This window comes from Staurois parvus, unplaced genomic scaffold (genome assembly GCF_062004578.1).
Source record: "Staurois parvus isolate SC_StPar_1 unplaced genomic scaffold, SC_StPar_1.0 ptg000151l, whole genome shotgun sequence".
NCBI lineage: Eukaryota > Metazoa > Chordata > Amphibia > Anura > Ranidae > Staurois > Staurois parvus.
In genome coordinates, this window is record NW_028317947.1 from 5,615,461 (window position 1) to 5,636,000 (window position 20,540).

Here is a 20,540-nt window from a genome sequence, read left to right on the forward strand (position 1 = left end):
TAGGATGTATGGACTTTAATAGGCTCATTATGGACTGTTAGTAGATACCATGGTCTTTGGAAGGATCATATTAATATTATTATTATTATTATAATACAGTATTTATATAGCGCCAGAAAGGTTTGCTCAGTGCTGTACTTTATAGTGGGGGACGGAACATGAGACAATACAGTAACAAAACAATACACGAGGGGTTCGAGGGCCCTTCTCTTTCGAGCTTACAATCTAGGAGGGAGGGGAAAGTGGTACAGGAGGAAGTGGCTGTGGGGGATGGTGTGGTAGAAGGAGTGGAGGAGATTGGCTGTTAGGTGATGGTGGGGTAGGCTTCCCCGAAGAGATGGGTTTTCAGGGTGCGCCTAAAGGTGAGGAGGGTAGTTGAGGGTCTAATGGATTGGGGTAGTGAGTTCCAGAGGATGGGGGAAGTCCTGGAGAAGTCCTGCAGTCGGGCATGGGAGGTGGAGACGAGGGAGCTAGAGAGTAGGAGGTCTTGTGAGGAGCGAAGAGTAGGGGTTGGGTGGTATTTGGGTATCAGGTCGGTAAGGTAGTTTGGGGCAGCGTTATGAATGGCTTTGTATTTCAGTGTTAGTAGTTTGAATTTAATGCGTTGGGCGATCGGGAGCCAGTGGAGGGAATGACAGAGGGGGGTGGCAGAGGAGGAGCGGTTGCTAAGGAGGATGAGTCTGGCCGCTGAGTTCAGGATAGACTGAAGCGGGGATAGTCTGTGATGAGGTAGGCCGGTGAGAAGGGAGTTGCAGTAGTCAAGTCGTGAAATAATGAGGGAGTGAACGAGTTGTTTAGTGGTGTCCGGGGTTAGGAACGGACATATTTTGGAGATGTTGCGGAGGTGGAGCCTCCATGAGTTTGTCAACGATTGGACATGGGGTTGGAAGGACAGGTTTGAGTCTAGAGTGACACCTAGGACTTTGGCTTGCGGGGTGGGACTGATGGTGGCGTTGTTGGTCATGATGGAGAGGGTGGGGGGGAGGGGGGCACAGGCTGGGGAGAAAATCAGGAGCTCAGTTTTAGAAAGGTTCAATTTGAGGAAATGGAGCGACATCCAGTCTGATATGTCGTTCAGCAGGTGGGTGATACGGGCAGAGACTGAAGGGGTGAGGTGAGGGGTGGAGAGGTAAATTGTCATCGGTGTAGAGGTGATAGTTGAAGCTGTGGGAGTGTATCAGTTTGCTGAGGGAGGAGGTATAGATGGAGAAGAGAAGGGGCCTGAGGAGAGAGCCTTGGGGGTCCCCAACAGAGAGGGGGAGGTGGTAATATGTTCCTTTGTGCGCTGATCATACTCTTCACATTGTAATATTTTCTTGTAGAGGTAGTCTGTTTGTTCTTTGGAGCAAAAGGAGGGTGAAGACAGGGAGACCATGAAACTAATGGGGATGTGATTAGAGGGAGAAAAATACCTGTTGGAAAGGTTGCAAGAAGTACAGAGGTGGGTAAAAGGTCAAGGGTGTTGCCATCAAAATGAGTAGAAATGTGTGTCCACTGTCCATTGCTTTAGGTAAAAATAGATGGATCTGAGAGGTAGCTGGAGCAGTTGAAAGCAGCTGGAGTGTTTATTATAACAGGAATTTTGAATTAAAAAGAAGAGTATTTCAGAGAGAAAGTAGGGTACTGGTCCAGGACAGCAATCTGCAGAAAGACTGGAGAAAAGAGAGAAATAGTTTCAAAAGAGAAGGAAAGAGAGGGAGGTGAGGGACAAACCTGAAAGATGCTTTGCAGGGACTGAACGTTTCCAATGCCCCTTCCCTTTTGTCCACTGGGTTTGGGTGAGTGAATCCAAAGGAGGTCATCATGGCAGCTGGAGAGGCAGAGTAAGATTCCTGAAGCCAGGTTTCAGTAACATCAAGTAGGTTAAAGGAGCTGGAGATAAAAGGGCACAGACAGAACTGAGCATTTTGCAGAAACTGTGGGCAGTCCAGAGGGTACATGGGTGTGGTTCTTGGAGGAATCCATTAAATCAGCATGACACTCAGACAACTAGTATTTTTCATAGTAAAGCTTGCCTTTAATTCACACCAAAATGTGCAGCATATGCACAGTGATCCTTTTACACATTAATGGCAACTAAATATCCTAGAATTATATTAACCCCTTTGTGCTGGCTCCTCCCAGCCCTTTAAGAGTTTCAGAAGGCGGGCGGGTTTTAGGGTCATGTGACCGCTGTGATTCGCTGCCATGGGGGTCACATGATCGGAAAAGGTCCCGATCGCAAGGGGATATCGGGACCTTTCCTTGAGTAACAGACATATGTGCTGGGAAAGTGCAGGGTGCGCGCTCTCAGCACATATGTATTTTCAAATGGTACACAACTATGCGGCCACTTAGCATCAAGGCCCATATGCCGAGAGGTCATATATTTGTGTGCGCTCGGCGTCTAGGGGTTAATGTACATGTAAGCCCTAAGAACAAACTTCCCATATTTGCTTTCTATTGGTTTGTTGAATATTTAATTAAAAACATTTTGTTTTCTCTGTTTAATAAGTGCAAAAACATTTCTGTTGATCCTGTAAATTATCAACAGAGCTTCTAAGTTCCTGTACACTACTTCCTCTGCAGCACCTAAATCCCAAATCTTCGTCTCTACCTCTGAAGAAGTGCGTGCGCACGAAACGCGCCAGTGGAGCCCAGAACGTCATGATGTCATGCCGCCGGTGCCACGTGGAGGCCCGGCGGCCATCTTAGATACTGGATGGTCAGTCATTCGTATTTACCTGACACTGCGATTCATTGCATCCCTGCTATACTTGCACTAATAAAGATTTTACTTATATACTACACTATGAGTATTTCCCTCGGTCTCCTGTGAGGAGCTTTTCAATTTTCAGAGCCCTGATGTGATCCACCAGCTCCAGAGAGGGGAAAGTTTTTTACCATCAAGGGTTTCCTATCTACACATCCCTGGAAGGGGATCTCTGGCTTTCTGGATCCCATCTTCACCACACGAGGGCGCTCCTCCTCATTTTATCCAGTTTCAGTCCATATTCTGACCAGAGAGAGAGGGATCTTCAGGATAATTACACACCGCGTATTTTGAATACGCTTCTGGTTAGTGCGCAGTTCTACCATATGCACTGAGAGCGCAGAGAGCACCTTCACAGAACTTTATTGCATTTCAGTTTCATTTTTATTTTACCATATTGTTTGTGCATTTGTATCATTGGCACCTTTCATTTGTCAGCGCTGCATTTTACATTTTATAGTGTTCTCAGCTCTGCCCATTTCTCCTCTGTGAATTATAGAATACCTCCCCCTATGTTGGAAAGGAGGAGATGTCTTTTTACGTACTTCCTGTACTAGGATGACAACGCTGCTTCTCGGTAAGTTCCATCGTTGGTGTCAGTGGGAGAAATAGTACTCCATTGTTGGTGTCAGTGGGAGGAATTGTGCCCAATCGTTAATATCAGTGGGAGTAATAGTGTCCCAAGGGCCAGATAAGGGCAGGCAAAGGGCCAAATTAGACTTGTGATAAAAATGTTTGTTGAGGTTTTACATTCTGTAGTATGTATCATACTCCTGAAGAGGGAGCATTGGCTTGCTCTCATACACCACTGCTGTATCTATTTCATCCTATGAGAATTTTCACATTGCTGCGCTGAGGTTTGAAAATTCCTGCATGCTGCATCTTTGGTGCACTTTCCAAAAGCTCATCAAAAGATGCACCTCCAATTGAAGTCAATGGGAAATGCACTAACAATACACCCAGGGTGCGTTTTTGCGGACATGTGCCAAAAGTATGCTGGTTGTTAAGGAGCTGGCACCCGCCGGCATACTTAACAACCAGTGAATAGCTGATTGTTACGGAAGCAGGCATATGCTGACTCCTTAACAATCAGTGGATAGATACAGAAATGCACCCCCGCAACTCCCCCTATCTTCCACCAGGGTTGCATGGGAGTTGCACAATTTTGCAGTCCAACTCCTCCAGTCTGGCCACCCCACTCTCCGCCCCTTATAACTGTTGCTCCAGGCTGACCCACCCACCTACTTGCTGTCTCTCCTCCTCTTCTTGCTCCTGTGGTAGCACCGCTCCTGCTGACCACTGAGTGGGAACCCTTATTACTGGTTATTAAGGACACCAGCAGGTCCTAGATCCTCAACAACCACCTGTCAGTGTCCTTAAAAACCAATGAATAGCCAATAATTGTTAGGGGGTCGCCACCTGATGGCATCCAGCTATTCACATAGATGGGCTGTTATGCAAAGCATTCAAAAAGCGGTATGGGTTTTTAAAGACAGTACATGTCTTAGGCTTTATTCACACAGCCATGTACATTTTACTGGTATCAGGGGCGGACTGACCATTTGGAAACTCGGGCACTGCCCGAGGGCCCGGGGTCAGTATGGGGCCCCATGAGCTGCCCTGGTATTTTTTTTATAGGCTTTTTTGAGTTTGCGCAAGGACACAGGGGCCCCATGATCCCCTATTGCCCGGTGGCCCCATGAGTTGTCAGTCCGCCCCTGACTGGTATTACACACATTTCTAGGAGAAATGTTCCTGCATAATGATCGATAAAATACTTGCGTATAGGTGGGTTTAAATGCGTAAAGATGCATATGGGTACATAATTTTTTATGATACTTTTTTCCTCCTTTGTTTAGATTTAATGACCATGCTTACAAATGCGTATACAAACGTAAAGTGCAAGTTCTCAGATGAAGATTTTTGGATTCTGTGTTACAGATCTGAAAGCAGCTCATGTTTATGCACCTGTGTGAATGGCTCCATTGAAAACAATGCAGTTGCATTCAGATCTCTAATTAAAGACAGCTTGTATATTTTTTTTTTTTTTTTTTTTAATGATAGGTCTTAACAGAATACATCTTCTGAAGGCCTAAATTGTATATACTAGATCTACTGTTTTGCAAACAGCTTGAACACTGTGATTAACCATTGGTGCAACTGCATCGGCATTTTAAAATGAGAGTGGGAATGGAGTGTCTTTTGATCTGATTGTATGGTACCTCTAACAATTCAGTTTTTTGTTTTTTTACATGTTTACTGAATAAGGGACGATGGTACAGACACAGAGATGCTTGTGTGCTGTCCTACTAATAGTTAACCAACAGCTAGCTAACAAAACTGACAGAAGCAGCATTGTGTTTCATTCCAAAACTGAATTTACTTCTGTGAATAATTTTGTAAAACTGCAATATAATCACATAAACTGAAATTACAATATGCTTGTAAACATGTCTCTCACAAATGCATACAATGAACACATTTCTTACAAATCGCTACCTACAAATCACACTGAATACATTTAAATGCGATCTAGCTATGTATGTGACTTTAACAAACCCAATGAAAGAACTTACAGGCATATGTGTATCAGAGGGAGAATAGAGGAGACCTTCACTGGTGTTCTTCAGAAAGCTAAAAAGGCTGAAGTTCATGGGAAATTCCTTATTCTTAACAAACATGAGACACTTCCTGTTCTTGTTGAAAAAGAAAATAAAAAAAGGTGCAGTGAACACCCCATAGATGGCTCCCTACCAGGGGTGGACTGACAACTCATGGGGCCCCCGGGCAATAGGGGATCATGGGGCCCCTTGTGTCCTTGCCCAAACTCAAAAAAGCCTATGAAAAAGGTACCAGGGGCATCTCATGGGGCCCCCTACTGACCCCGGGCCCTCGGGCAGTGCCCGAGTTTCCAAATGGTCAGTCCGCCCCTGCTCCCTACTCAACACAAATTGATGATATCTAGACCAGCTTGCTTATGTGACCCATTAACAATAATCTAAAACGATTTACTAATATACTTACCCTTCCATTCCATGGCCCTCCGCAGGAAAGAATTCTCTTTGGCATATGGATGTTTTGTCTTTGTAAAAGTTAAAGCTCCACTCCATGCTGCCAAACATTCCCATATGAGCTCCTTCTGATGAATCTTGTGCTGTGTTGCCATCATGTGCTCAATTCTTTCCCTAAAATAAGCAAAATATTAAAATAGTTAAAAGGTTTATGTTATGTTTTCTGGACTATCATTAGGAAATAGAAACCACTGAAATCCCCCCAGGAATAGTTACAGAACTGAGCCTATCTAGGATAAAAACAAAAGTGATGGCTTAGGGACAAGTTGTCACTGCAGGGTACCCAGTAGAGTCACCAGGAATGAGTCCACTGCAACTATGCCTTGCCAAGACACATAAATGGTAGGAAACATGAATGGTGCTTTGGGGATAAAAGTGTCCAACCACCCCCAAGTGCAGAAGTGTACAGCCCGAGTGTAATGAAAAAAGTTGAGATTCCATACCCCCATTGCAAGCAATGTCCAGCCTTGTAAACTATGTAAGAATAAGGGCAAGTGCAATAGATGAAGGAGAGATTTGCATGACCTCACTTACTCATACCTCCCAACCAGGGGCGGACTGACCATTCGAGCACTCGGGCACTGCCCGAGGGCCCGGGGTCAGTAGGGGACCCCATGAAATGCCCCTAGTATTTTTTATAGGCTTTTTTGGGTGTGCTTTGAGTGTGGGCAAGGACCCCATGATCCCCTATTGCCCGGGGGCCCCATGAGTTGTCAGTCTGCCCCTGCTCCCAACTGTAGACTTTCACAAAGTGGGACAGGATGCAGAGGAGTGACCCTACGGAATAATGAAGGGTGCCACTCCAAGCACAAACATAAGCTTCAATGCTGCTGGGTGGAGGCATCCAACAGGGCCTGCCAAAAATAATTAACAAAAAGAATATGGATCTGCGCACCAGTTGCCAGGCCAATCACCGTGTATAGGAAAATGGTTGTCTTGACGCATTTCACCCTCCCGTAGGCTTAGTCATAGAGGTCCTGGAGTCTGGAGAGGGGGATATTAGGGCATGTATAGCTGCAAAAAGTGGGCATGGCCTCTTCACCCTAAATATTGGGCATGGTTTTAGGAACATACACATAACATACATTGCATACATGTGTTGCATTCCTTGTACCTACAAAATACCCTGAACTGTGTCACAAGTGAGATTCTTAAAGACACACAAAAACCTCAGCACAAAATATAATTTTAAAAAACTCTTCCATTACATATGCTTCCAGTTTGAGCCTAAGTTCAAGAACTATTCTATCACCTGGAGCTACTGAGCAACCAGCAACTGTTGAAACAACAAACACATTGTTCAGAAGTATGTGGCATACAACACAGCAAACAGAATAGAACTGCTAGGATTTTACAACCTAGTGAGTCATTCAGTTCTACTCAATGGTAGGAAAAAATGTCCTGGCATCAGTGGTCAGTGGTAAGAAAAATGGCTTTAGCATCAGTGTTCTGAAAAAAAGTCTCCCTTAACATATTGAGACCATAAATCCCCCCTTAACTTATTCAGCCTCCCTTAACATAATGAGACCCCGGATCACCACCTCCCTTAACATTCAGATCATAAATCAGCCCCCTCCCTTCCCTTAAATTTCAGATCCCAGGTCAGCCCCCTTTAACATATTCAGACAGAAAATCAGTTCCCCTTAACATTCAGACCTCAGATCGCCCCCCCCCCCCCTTACCTTCAGACTCCAGCTCAACCCACCTTTAACATTCAGACCCTAGATCGGCCCCTATTTAAATATTCAGCCCCCAGATCAGACCCCATCAGTGTTGTGAAAAAATTCCCCCCTAACATTTTCATTCCCCAGATAAGCCCCCTTAACATATTCAGACCCTGATCAGCCCCTTTAACATTTAAACCCCACATAAGCACCCTTTAACATATTCAGAGTCTTAAAACACCCTTAATGTGTTCAGATCCCAGATCAACCACCCTTAACGTGTTCAGACCCTAGAGTAGCTGCTCTTAACATAGTCAGGCCCCTGATCAGCCCCTCTTGACATTCAGACCCCATATCATTCCCTCTTTGCATTCAGTCCCAAGATCAACCTCCCTCAACATATTCAGACCCCAAATCAGCCCCTCTTAAAATATTCAGACCCCTGATCAGCCCCTTACAAGTTCAAACCCCAGGTCAGCCCCTTAACATATGCAGACCCCAGATCAGCTCCTCTTAACATGTTCAGACCCCAGATGAATCCCCCCGTAGCACATTCATACCCCAGATCAGTCCTCTTAATGTATGCAGACTCCAGATCAGCCCCTCTCAACATAGTCAGTCCCCAGATTAGCACCTCTTAACAAATTCAGACTCCATATCAGCCCCATTAACATATTCAGATCACAGATCAGCCCCCCTTAACATTTGTAGCTCTACTTCCTTAGGAGTTGCTGAGTTTTGGGTCCCCCTATAATCCTGCAAAGCCCAGCAACACGCATCTTTCACAGGCTTGCATTCTGGAGACAGTAAAAAGTCCTTAAGCTTGTTTTTTTTTTGGGGGGGGGGGGGGTTCGTTTTATTAGGTATAGTGAACTTGGATGGGGTAAGGAGTGTAGGGGATGCCCAAGGAACAGCAAACTGAGGACAACTCCTTGACAACCATGTACAAGTCCGAAGACAGTAAATGCTTTTCTTGGAGAGCTCTCCTAATGTACCACCCCAGACCCTAGATGAATCCTCTCCTCATCCAGCTGTACTGGGTGAATCCTTGGGAAAGGAGACCTGGAATCTGTCTCCTTAAATAAACAGTTCCAGATGGGGACTAGTCAGGTTTCTCACCTGAATGCCCTTTCCCCTTATCTGGCCCAGGGTGTGTAGGACTACTCTCTCTTTCTCTCCTGCAAGCTTGTTGGATTGGTGGCTGCCTTCACGCCTTCTGCTGGGCTGGCTCCTTCCCTGCTGCATGGGTGGTCCTCTCTCAGGGGACTGCTGAGGTTGAGAGATCCTCTTTTCCGATTCAGCATGGAGGTAGGCCCCTTCCCACTGGTCCCCCTTCCAGGCTCCTGCATCCCAACCTCTCACTCCGTCTTTCACCCGATCTCTCCTGCTGCTGAGCAACCTCAGTCATACACAAGAGCTGTCCTGACCCCATGCCAAGCCTCCTGCCTGGGGATTGGTCATTATCCCTTAAGTATGCAGATCAGCCCCTTCTCACCCCCACTGCTTTCTAGAAACTACTCAAGTCTCTAGAGCAGGGGGAGGTATCAGGGAACTGATCTGCAGAGCCCTCAGCCCTGACCTAAGATGAACTGGCAGACTCCCACCCAGGCTGACTCATGCCCAGGCTGCTACTCAGCCTTCCTCTCTTAAAAAAAAAATTAAAATAAAAAAATAACTAGCTCTCCCTGGCTACCTAGAGGTGCACTACACATTAATACCCAAGATCAATCCCCGTAACATATTCAAATCCCAGATAAGCCTCTCTTAGGAGAAAAATAATAGAAAATAGGAATATATTGGTCCACACAAACAGTGTATACCAGCACTGACATACCCAGGGGCGGACTGACCATTTGGAAACTCCGGCACTGCCCGAGGGTCAGTAGGGGGCCCCATGAGATGCCCCTGGTACCTTTTTCATAGGCTTTTTTGAGTTTGGGCAAGGACAAAGGGGCCCCATGATCCCCTATTGCCTGGGGGCCCCATGAGTTGTCAGTCCGCCCCTGGATATACCTGTATACTAGCACTGATAACACATGAGGAAGAGGGGAGGTCATGTTTTTCATACAGACCTCCCCTCTGTCAGTGTTCATTGGCGATTGCTGGGTGCTAGCGGGGAATCTACGGTCAGGACCCGGTGACTGACAGCTGAAGTCGCCAATGGCGGCGTTTGTAGGGTGGTGATTTTGCGCAGCCCTACCACCCTGTAGCAGTAGTTCTGCTATAGGGCGGTTGGGAAGCAGTTAATTAGTTACCATTTCTGCAAATTTCCATTTCCAAAACATGCAGCTTGGGGCAATCAAAGGGTTAACTGTGTGCTGTTTTACTGTGTGCTGTGTGCTTGACTGTGTTAGCACATTCATTTGTATTGCTCTGCTATGCAGAGCAATGCAAAGCAGTGTGCAGGAGCTGACAGGGGAGAGATCTGTATTGTTTACATACAAACCTCTCCCTAGTCCAGCGTTTTTCAACCACTGTGCCGCGGCACACTAGTGTGCCGTGAGATATTGTCTGGTGTGCCGTGGGAAAAATTCCAATTTCATCCGCAACATGTGGCCTCGGCTCACAAATAGACCAATCGTTAGAATCTAATGATTGGTCTATTTGTGAGCCGAAGCGCATGTTACGGACTATAAATAGCTCCGGTGTCACTGTTACACTGACAGGAGAAGACATCGCAGTAGATCGCCGATGCGCAGAAGAGCACCGAAGGATCTGGACTCTGGAGGATTATCGCGGACTCAGCACAGAAGAGCGCTGAGTGATGGATCTGGAGGAGACAGGAGCAGAAGAGCGCTGACTGATGGATCTGGATGGAGTGTGACGGACAGCGGCTATCTGGAGGAGACAAGCGCAGTAAGTACTGAGTGACAGTGAGACAGGAACAGATACTGCAGTGATGGACAAATTTTTGAAAAGGAAAGAACTGGACTCTGAACAAAATTCGGAGCCAGATAAGAGCCCAAGTATGAGTGGGGATCAAAAGAAAGCAAAGATGGTTAGCTCAAGGAAATTCTCTGGCACAAGGCAATATAGCGAAAGCTATATTTCATTTGGATTTACTTTCACCGGAGATGCAAAGAAACCAACTCCACTGTGTGTGGTGAAAAGCTATCTAACAGTGCTATGGTCCCAAGTAAACTTAAACGCCATCTCCAAACGAAACACCCTTCGCTTCAAAACAAGAATGCAGACTTTTTTGTTCACCTGCATGAAAACACGGAGAAACAGGCAACTTTCATGAGAAAAACCACAAAGGTAAATGAAAGAGCTCTTAAAGCTAGCTATCAAGTTGCTGAACTTATAGCCAAGTCAAAAAAGTTGCACACTGTGGCAGAGACATTAATACTTCCCGCCTGCAAAGCTATTGTAGAGGAGATGCTCGGACCTGAAGCAGCTAAGTCAATATAGGCACAGAGGTAAATTTTTTTAACATTTTCTAATGGTGGTGTGCCTCGTGATTTTTTTCATGAAAAAAGTGTGCCTTTGCACAAAAAAGGTTGAAAAACACTGCCCTAGTCAGTGATACTTGCCGGGTGCCGGTGGGGAATCAACGGCCAGGACCTGGTGATTGACAACTGAGGCTGGCGTGGGTAGGGTACGCGTGCACGCCTGGCTCATGTACGCCCCCTACCTGGAAGTGCAAAATCACGTATATATATATGTGATTTTGCGCAGCCCTGCTGCCTTGCAGCAGCATTTATGCTATAGGGTGCGGGGAAAGCAGTTAAACAAAATTATAGTATCACTTTAATTTAATAAATTTTTTATTTTTTTTTAATTTGTTGATGCTGGCAGGCAACATACAGCAGAGGCCCAGCACATCTGCAATTCATCTGCTTTCCCAGCATAATCATCCTTCTACCAAGCAATGAGCAGCCAGATTATTTTTATTTATTCCATTGTAATCAGGGTACTGAAGGCATAGCTGCAGAGGGAGAAACTATGGCTATAGCATCCCTGCCCTTCTACATCACAGGGGGAAGGGCAGGCAGCAGCAATAGTAAGTTAACCATAGAATCTCATGGCCATAGGCTGCCTGTCCTTCCGGAAATCTTCCTTCAAACATCAAACATATGAAAGAGGCAATCTGGGGGGTGACAACCGCAGTCATAGACTGGAGGTTATAAATCAAAAAGATGAAACAGCGCCAACCAGGGGAGGACCGACAACTCATGGGGCCCCTGGGCAATAGGGGATCACGGGGCCCCTGTGTCCTTGCCCAAACTCAAAAAAGTCTATGAAAAAGGTACCAGGGGCATCTCATGGGGCCCCCTACTGACCCTGGGCCTTCGGGCAGTGCCCGAGTTTCCAAATGGTCAGTCTGCCCCTGGCGCCAACCCAATACCATTCAGTTATGCCATACTAGTGCCCCAAAAATAAAAATATGAATATTATCTAAAAAAAAATGCAAATATATATAGCGGTTGCTGCCCCTTTAAGTGAATTTCACTTGACCAATAAGTGCAAATAAATGAAAGTGGGAGCCCACCAATTAAAGACACAAATGTGATACCTCACATGTACCATATATCATTCAATTATAACATAATAATGTCTCAAAAATCAATTCAAAACCATGCAAAAAAAATGTGTATAACGGCAGCTCCCCTTTAAGTGGATTTCACTTGACAAATGTATATAATAAATAAAAGCAGGCGCTCACCAATTAGTGACACAAATGTGATGCCTTCACATATTAATGTAAATGGAGAGACATAATTACTCATACACAATTTAAAGTGAATGATGGTGAACCTTAAAAAATGTCCTAAAAACCAACGAAAATGTGACAGTTTAACTGTCTTCAAATCCTGCAACTCCAAAACTGTCTTCCACTACCAAGTATAGCCAAAACTGGGACTCACAAGGCCAATTCGGCCACAAAGTGGCCACCCAGCTTTTTGAAAACAGATCCCAGATGCTTCAGGTGCGATGTACAATCCTGCAGAATCCTTCGGAGCACGCCCAATCAAATGGTATAACACCTCTTCTATTCTTAATTATCATCTCAGAAAAAGGCTAGAGAGAATAACCATGGTGCAGCACTTTCTTTATTAAAACCGTAGTAAAAAAATGTACTCACATGATAATGGTGCCAGAGAGTGTACCAACCCAAACCGCTTACTAGGAGGATCTATAGCTCCACACCGCCACTCTTCCCATGGTCGGCATGCATTCCAAACCCCGTATGTGACATCAGAGGAACCGGAAATGGCGTCAGCGGCTCGAGCCTCATTTATTTGCACTTTTCTGTTTGTGGAAACTTACAAAGGAATCTGACCACTGGTAGCCTATTGTACAGTTGTGCTCAAACATTTGCATACCCTGGCAGAAATCATGACATTTTGACATTGATATTGAAAATATGACTGATCATGCCAAAACAATGTCTTTTATTTAAGTATAGTGATCGTAAGAAGCCATTTATCATCACATAGTTGTTTTTGCTCCTTTTAAATCCTAATGATAACAGAAATCACCCAAATGGCCCTAATCAAAAGTTTCCATACCCTGGAATGTTTGGACTTGGTGCAGACACACAAGGTGACACACATGGGCTAAAATAGCAATCAAAAGTAAATTTCCCACATCTGTGGCTTTTAAATTGCAATTAGTGTCAGTGTATAAATAGTAAATGCGTTTGTTTTGGTAATTGAGCCAGGGGAGAAAAGAACTGTCAAAAGACCTGCGTAACAAGGTAATGGAACTGTATAAAGATGGAAAAGGATGTAAAAAGATATACAAAGCCTTAAATATGTCATGGTTTATGTCAGTACTGTTCAATCACATATTAAGAAGTGGAAAATTTGGTGATCTCTTGATAACAAGACAAAGCCAGGTAGACCAAGAAAGACTGCAATCACAAAGAATTGTTTGAGATACAAAGAAAAACCCATAGGTGCCCTCAGCAGAAATACAGGCTGCTCTAAAAAAAAAAAGACAGTGTGGTTGTTTCAAGGAGCACAATACGACAATACTTGAACAAAAATTAGCTGCATAGTCGAGTTGCCAGAAAGAAGCCCTTACTGCGTCAATGCCACAAAAAAGCTGGGTTACATTATGCCTGACAACACCTTGACACACTTCACAGCTTCAGGCATGTCAAGGTGTTGTCAGGCATAATGTAACTGGGCTTTTTTGAGTTACTGTGTATAACTGGCATAACATGGAGTAAGCAAAGAGAGCAGCTGCAGCTCTTAAAGCAACAATACTGCTCCAACATGCCCACAACCCAGCCTGGCAAACAACTACTGCAGAAAGGTTTTGATGTGATCACCCAAGAATTCATTCACTGCAACTCCTTGCATATTTATTATGAAGTTTCTGGTTTGCACAGCCCCATAGTAAATTGTTCGTATCCCCTGTACATTTTTTTAACTTACATATTTAAAAACTTTTTAAACTTTTTTTTTCTACAATTTAAATTTTTTTTTTCTTGTAATATATTGGAAGGTTGGGGGTGACCCTCAGGTAGTAGGAGGTCAATCCAGATAGGTAACAGAGTGCCACGTCCCAGTATAGAATATTGAAGGGAAGAATATGGAAATGGACTTTCTGGGCACAGAAACTCAGTACACAAAAGGATAAAATCAATGTTCCTTTATTAACCACCTCCCACCCGCCATATAGTCCAATGACTGACGCAAGTTGGTTCTCTTATTCTGGGAGGACGTCATATGACGTCCTCCCATTCTTACCGCTCATGCGCGGCTCAGGGAGCACGCAGCGCGGCAATCGGCCGTGCGCTGTGTCCCTCGGACACAGCGGATCACCAATCACGGAAAAAGCCGAAGATGTTGGTTCAGTCATGTGATCAGCTGTGTCCAATCACAGCTGATGACATGTAAACAGGGAAATGCCGGTTATCAGCATTTCTCTCTCGAGCTGTCACGCTGACAGCTTGAGAGGAGAGGAGAGCCGGTAATCGGCTTTCCTTGGAGGGGACATCTACACTGATCATCAGGGCACTGATGATCAGTGTGCCCTGATGATCAGTGTAGCCCCAGCAGTGCCACCTGTTAGTGTCCATCAGTGCCTTGTGTCAGTGCCCATCAGTGCCACATCAATGCCACATATCAGTGCCCATCTGAGCTGCCTTTCAGTGTCACCCATCAGTGCCAGTCAGTGCCACCTATCAATGTCAATCAGTGCCACCTATCAGTGCTGCCAATCAGTGCCACCTATCAGTGCCAGTCAGTGCTGCCTATCAGTGCCATATATCAGTGCCATGTATCAGTGCTGCCTTTCAGTCCCCATCAGTGATGCCTGTCAATGCCCATCAGTGCCACCTACCAGTGCCTCCTCATCAGTGCACATCAGTGCCACCTATCAGTGTCCATCAGTGCAGCCTATCAGTGCCCACCACTGCAGCCTCATTAGCGTATATCAGTGAAGGAGAAAAATCACTTATTTACAAAATTTTATAACAAAAACTAAGAAAAAATGTTTTTTTTTCAAAATTTTCAGTGGTTTTTGGTTTGTTTAAGAAAAAATAAAAAATACCACCAAAATAAAGCTCTATCTGTCACAAAAAAATGATAAAAATTTCATATGGGTACAGTGTTGCATGACTGCGCAATTGTCATTCAAAGTGACAACGCTGAAAGCTGGAAATTGGCCTGGGCAGGGAGGGGGTATAAGTGCCCTGTAGGCGAGGGGTTAACATCACATCATCTCTAAAATGTATCTTGTATGATATCATTGCATAATTCGCCCACAGCTAATATCCCATAACCCACCGACCACATAGAATGATAAGAAAAGACGGTAGCAGTATGGATAGTACCAGCAAAGTAAGGATTACGTTTTTCCTTGTAAGGCTGTCCCTGCCCCGGTCACACAAACACAGGCAGAGATAGCAATGCAAATTTTTGTTTGGCTGGAGACTAATTTCTATCCCCCTTGGTTCTCGTTGGCCTTTTACTGTGAGTCTATCTCCAGAGAAAAGAGGACAATTTGCAATTTCCCAACTTGTACCAGCATACATCAGGCCAGAGATAGATAGAGAGTCATTTGCAGCCAGCATGCTATTGTCGACTCCTCTTGCATTTTTGGAGGAACTTACAGCCCTCTATGGACAATCTCAGCCCCCTACCAGCCACAGTGTAATCTGGCCAGGGGCGGACTGACAACTCATGGGGCCCCCGGGCAATAGGGGATCATGGGGCCCCTGTGTCCTTGCCCAAACTCAAAAAAGCCTATGAAAAAGGTACCAGGGGCATCTCATGGGGCCCCCTACTGACCCCGGGCCCTCGGGCAGTGCCCGAGTTTCCAAATGGTCAGTTCGCCCCTGAATCTGGCCTAATGTGCACTGATAAAAGTTGGGAAATTGTGGGTTGCCACGTTGTTTTTATTCTTAATAAATGTTGTTTTATTGCATGAGGTATGCATGCTCTTGTCTTGTTGCTGTTGTAGTTCTTTGGATACTCTCCATTTATTATTACCGCCTGCTAATAATTATATGGAATAATACTGGAGAATGCTGATCCAGCAAATGATCAAACTGTCTTTGGGGAAAAGGAAGGACATTTTTTTTCCATTAGAAAAAATTGGCTGACCCTTTAAAGAGCCCTTATTGCCAAACCATTCATTTTAGCTAAATTTTTCTATAAGATTATATAAGTATTTTAAAATATTTCTTGCATGGTATTTGATTGTAAACAACTCCTATGTGTAGACATCCAGAAGATCTGTGACTGCGGCTGGGCCCCGCCATCTTGGATGTAATGTCAGCAGCCCCAGCAGGCTCAGAGCTGTCACTCAAGTGACACTATCATATTTCCCGTCACCCCTTCCCCCGAAGCTATATAATAGGTTGTGTAGGGAGGAGAAGCTGGACATGTGCCCAGAGTAATTACACTCCCAGAAGAGAAAAGGGCCATAGCATGCAAGGAGGTTGGTGGCTGTGCTAGGGAATTGACTCTTCCTGGAGGAGTCAGTTTTTTTAATAAGTTCAAAGGCAAGGCATTGCAAGTGAATAGAAACTTGTTTATGGAGAGGAAACGTTGCAAGTGCATTTACAGTTTATACATCATTTTTTTGTTCCTGCAGTTTTCATTCACAGGGTTTCTCTAATTACATGAAATTTAAACTGCTGATAATTACAAAAATAAGGACTAACTTCTACAAGTTGTTAGAAAATGGTGAAGTGGTTGTAAACCTCAGACATGAAATATGAACAAAGCATATCCCTCTATAATGTGTACTTGTATTTATTATTAACACTAAGTGTCATTTCTGTCTGCTGCTTTGTTCCTCTGCTTTCTGCATGAGTCATTTCTGACAAGTTTTCCTGACACCCAGAGAAAAATGGTGACCAGAGAGACCTTCAGCAGATTGACAGGCTCAGCTCTGTTCCTGTGAGCTGTGTGGAGGGGTGCGTGTCTCTTTCCTCCAATCAGCTCCCAGAGCTCTCCTCATTGAGCTCTGCAGTGTGTAATTTCAGCTCCCCGCCCCCTGCTCTCTGACCTCTCGGACAAGCTTTATAAATTCAGTACTTTGAAGAGAAGTAGAGAAGAGAAAACTGCAGATAAACGGGTACACCTTATGTATGAGGATTTGTTTCATTTCTGTGTATCCCCTGAGGCCAGTCACATCACTGGGTATATGCAAGGGTTTACATCCACTTTAATCCAGAGAGTTATTCAACTGCCTTGTGCATGAGGATGACCCTGTTTTCGCTGTTACAGAGATTTGTCCCACATTTTAAGGTTTTATTTTTTTTTGCTTCCTCATGTCCTGTCAAGACATCATGCCTTCTGTTACTTATTCTTAGGTTTTTGTATTCTATGGTGTACTATACTCACTATATATTTACAGAGATTAAAAAGTATTGTCTGCTCTTGCACCCTTTGATTGTTGAATCTGTTAAGGTTCGTTCTCCAATAGCTGCGGTGCTCCTGTGCAACCAATTGGAGATTTTTAACTTTCCACTATCTTTCTCTTTTCCTGCACTTCCCTTTTGTGTATGTGTGAATATGCATGACAGAAAGTCATGACTTTTGGGATTTGGAAAGTATAATGTACTATCAGGGGTCTCCAAACTTTTTAAGCAAAGTGCCAGTTTACTGTCCTTCAGGCTTCAGGGGGGCTGGAGTTTGGCCAGTGGGAGCAGAGAATGCCGCAGGATCAATGCTCCATCATTGGCTTTAATGGGAGGAAAAGTGCCTCATTTCTGGTATGAATGAGAAGAATACTGCCATATTGATGGTGCCAGTAAAGGGAATGTTGCCCCATCATTGGTGTCAGCTGGTGAAAAAATGCCACAAGGGGACGAAGAGCACTTAAGAGTGATTTTTTATTTTTTTATGTTGTGATATGTTAATTGGAACATGTAGCTAATATAAAGTAGGTGTTATCCCAGTATGGATACAAAAGTGGAAATTTACTTTAAGATTTCACTTAACATCTTCCAAACTAATTGTACTTCCTAAGCTCATGCCATGTATTTCTTTGTGTCTTTTAAGGTTGTGGTTGTTTTCAATAAAGAGCAATAATGCGTGGAAGCTTTACCTCAATTGAATGATAATGATACCTATCACCCCTCCCTGGCAACCCTACTTCCAGGTTTAAAGCAGATATGACAGGTCTTCTCCACAGAGGCAAGGATATTGGAGTTTTAATTCCTAAAACAGCAGAGTATCTCTATGGGGAGCATTCTGCTACCCCTATATTTCACCATCTACTCAAAATTCACAAATTGACCCTAGGTTTACTTTTAGAATGATTAGGGGAATGGGTAGACATGCATTTGCGACCCCTGGTATTACAATTGCCACGCTACATTCAGGACACAAATCTTGTTTTGTCCCAGGTGGCCTTTCTACATTGGACCTGTGCATTCTAGTGAGTGGCCTTGGATATCCGTGTTTTTTATTCCTCAATTCCCCATAGTTTGTGCTGAAGACCGCGCTGGACTGACTGGATCAGTCACTGGTCGTGCTTGGGTGGTTGTGTGAGTAGGTTGGGAGATGTCCCTCTAGTTGTGCCCAATGGCTGATACTGGCAGTTGCTAAAGTAGTTTCCACACATAGACATCGAATTTTAGGAAAGAAGGAGTGTCCAGTGTCCAAAAGAATGCACTTTTGCTGGTAGATTAGGAGGCATTTATTGAGAATAATGACAAGTACATCAAACCAATGCGTTTCGGGAAGACTCTCCTTTCTTCAGGGCTGTTGCTGCACACTATTAAGTGGTAAAGATTGCCATGATGGTTATATATTTCCTTCAAAACCTATAAAATATATAACTATCGGGGGAATCTTTCCATTTAGAAGCGTGCAGCAACAGCCCTGAAGAAGGGAAAGTCTTTCCTCCCGAAACACGTTGGTTTGATGTACTTGTCATTATTCTCAATAAATGCCTCCTTCTTTCCAATAATTTCAAGTCAATTTCCACAGAGCTGTGATTAATGCCATCAAATATCACTTACCTAAGTATAGTTTCTATTCATCAGAATTAGTAATTCTTACATTTATCAGTGGAATTCCTGTTAACTCTTTTTTATGTTTGATGGTCAATATTATCTCCATGCTTATGAGCCATTGATGGAGGAAATCTTCTCACTCCATGGCCAATTCGTACATGGGGTGGTGGGAAGAATTATTCCTGTTCTCCCCACATAATCCTTTTAAGCAGTTCATACACTGCTATGGTTGTTATATCTGTTAATGGTGCAGTATGGCGAGACAGAGGCTTTAGGTAGATTTCTGGATTACATTAATGATAATCAGCTCAATCTTTGGGTTTACCAAAAAGTAGACATGTTTGCACCGCAAAATTTTGTTTAGTTTCGGATGCATTCATTAGGTTGGTAAATTTTCGTTATGCCGGCCTGGTTTGTTTTTGGAATCTGTTTAGTTTCTTCGGGTTTCGTTTTGTATATTCGTTATAATGAAAGTCATTTGAAAGTACTGCAAAATTTGTTGTTAACTTTCAATTTTGGCATGAAGGGACTTTTCCAGAATTAAATCCACATACCATCTTAAAAAATGTTGGTTTGAGAAACATTTTCCTTCGTGATCCTCAAAGTTTTCTTATGACTGCATTTGAAAACATTCACTTGATCCAAGTAAAGATTAGAAAATTAGAAAAGAAGGAATGTTCTTTAATCAGAAAATGTAAAAAAAAAAATCAGTATTACTAGTTTACGGCAATCTTTAAAATATCTTGCTCAAATAAATAATAGAATCATGAATGTGTGATAAAAACAAAAACAAAAAAACAGCTGTTACTGGTTTAAAATATGCACAATAATTAAATTGGCTGTAAACCTCAGACATGAAAAATTAACATACAATATCCTTCTATAGCGTGTACTTACCTCCATCCAAAGCACCGAGTGTAATTTATCTCTGCTATATTCGTCCTCTGCAATCCACATGAGTCTCTTCTCTCTGCATGAGTCAACACAAGACAATTTCAGGTGATGACCCCTCCAGCACACAGCAGGTGATTGACAGCCTCAGCTGTCCAAGTTTTCCTATGACAATGTGCAGAGGGAATGTGTCCATTTCCTCAACTCAGGTTTCAGATTACACTGAGCTCTGTGCAATGTGTGATTTCAACTCTCCACCCCCTGCTTCCTGGAGCTAAGAAAAACCCTTTGATCTGTGTGTTTTAGAAGCCTGTAGAGAAGACATGGCAGCAGGTACAAATTATGTCCAAAGACATGCTGGTAGGTGAATTGGATCCTGTCTAAATTAGCCCTAGTATATGTATGAATGTGAGTTAGGGACCTTAGATTGTACGCCCCTTGAGGGTTAGGGACTGATGTGAATGCACAATATATATATGTAAAGCGCTGCCTAAATTGATGGCGCTATATAAGTACCTGTAATAATATTAATAATAATTTCATTCCTCTCTGTGTATCACTTGAGGACAATCATTTTACTGGATATATGTAAAGGGTTTACAAGCACTTTTAACTATACATATATATATATATATATATATACATTTTATTTGCACACAAAGATTCAATACTATAAAAATGTATAGGTTTATAATGCTAACATCAAACATTTTAAAAGAAAATTGTTAAAAATA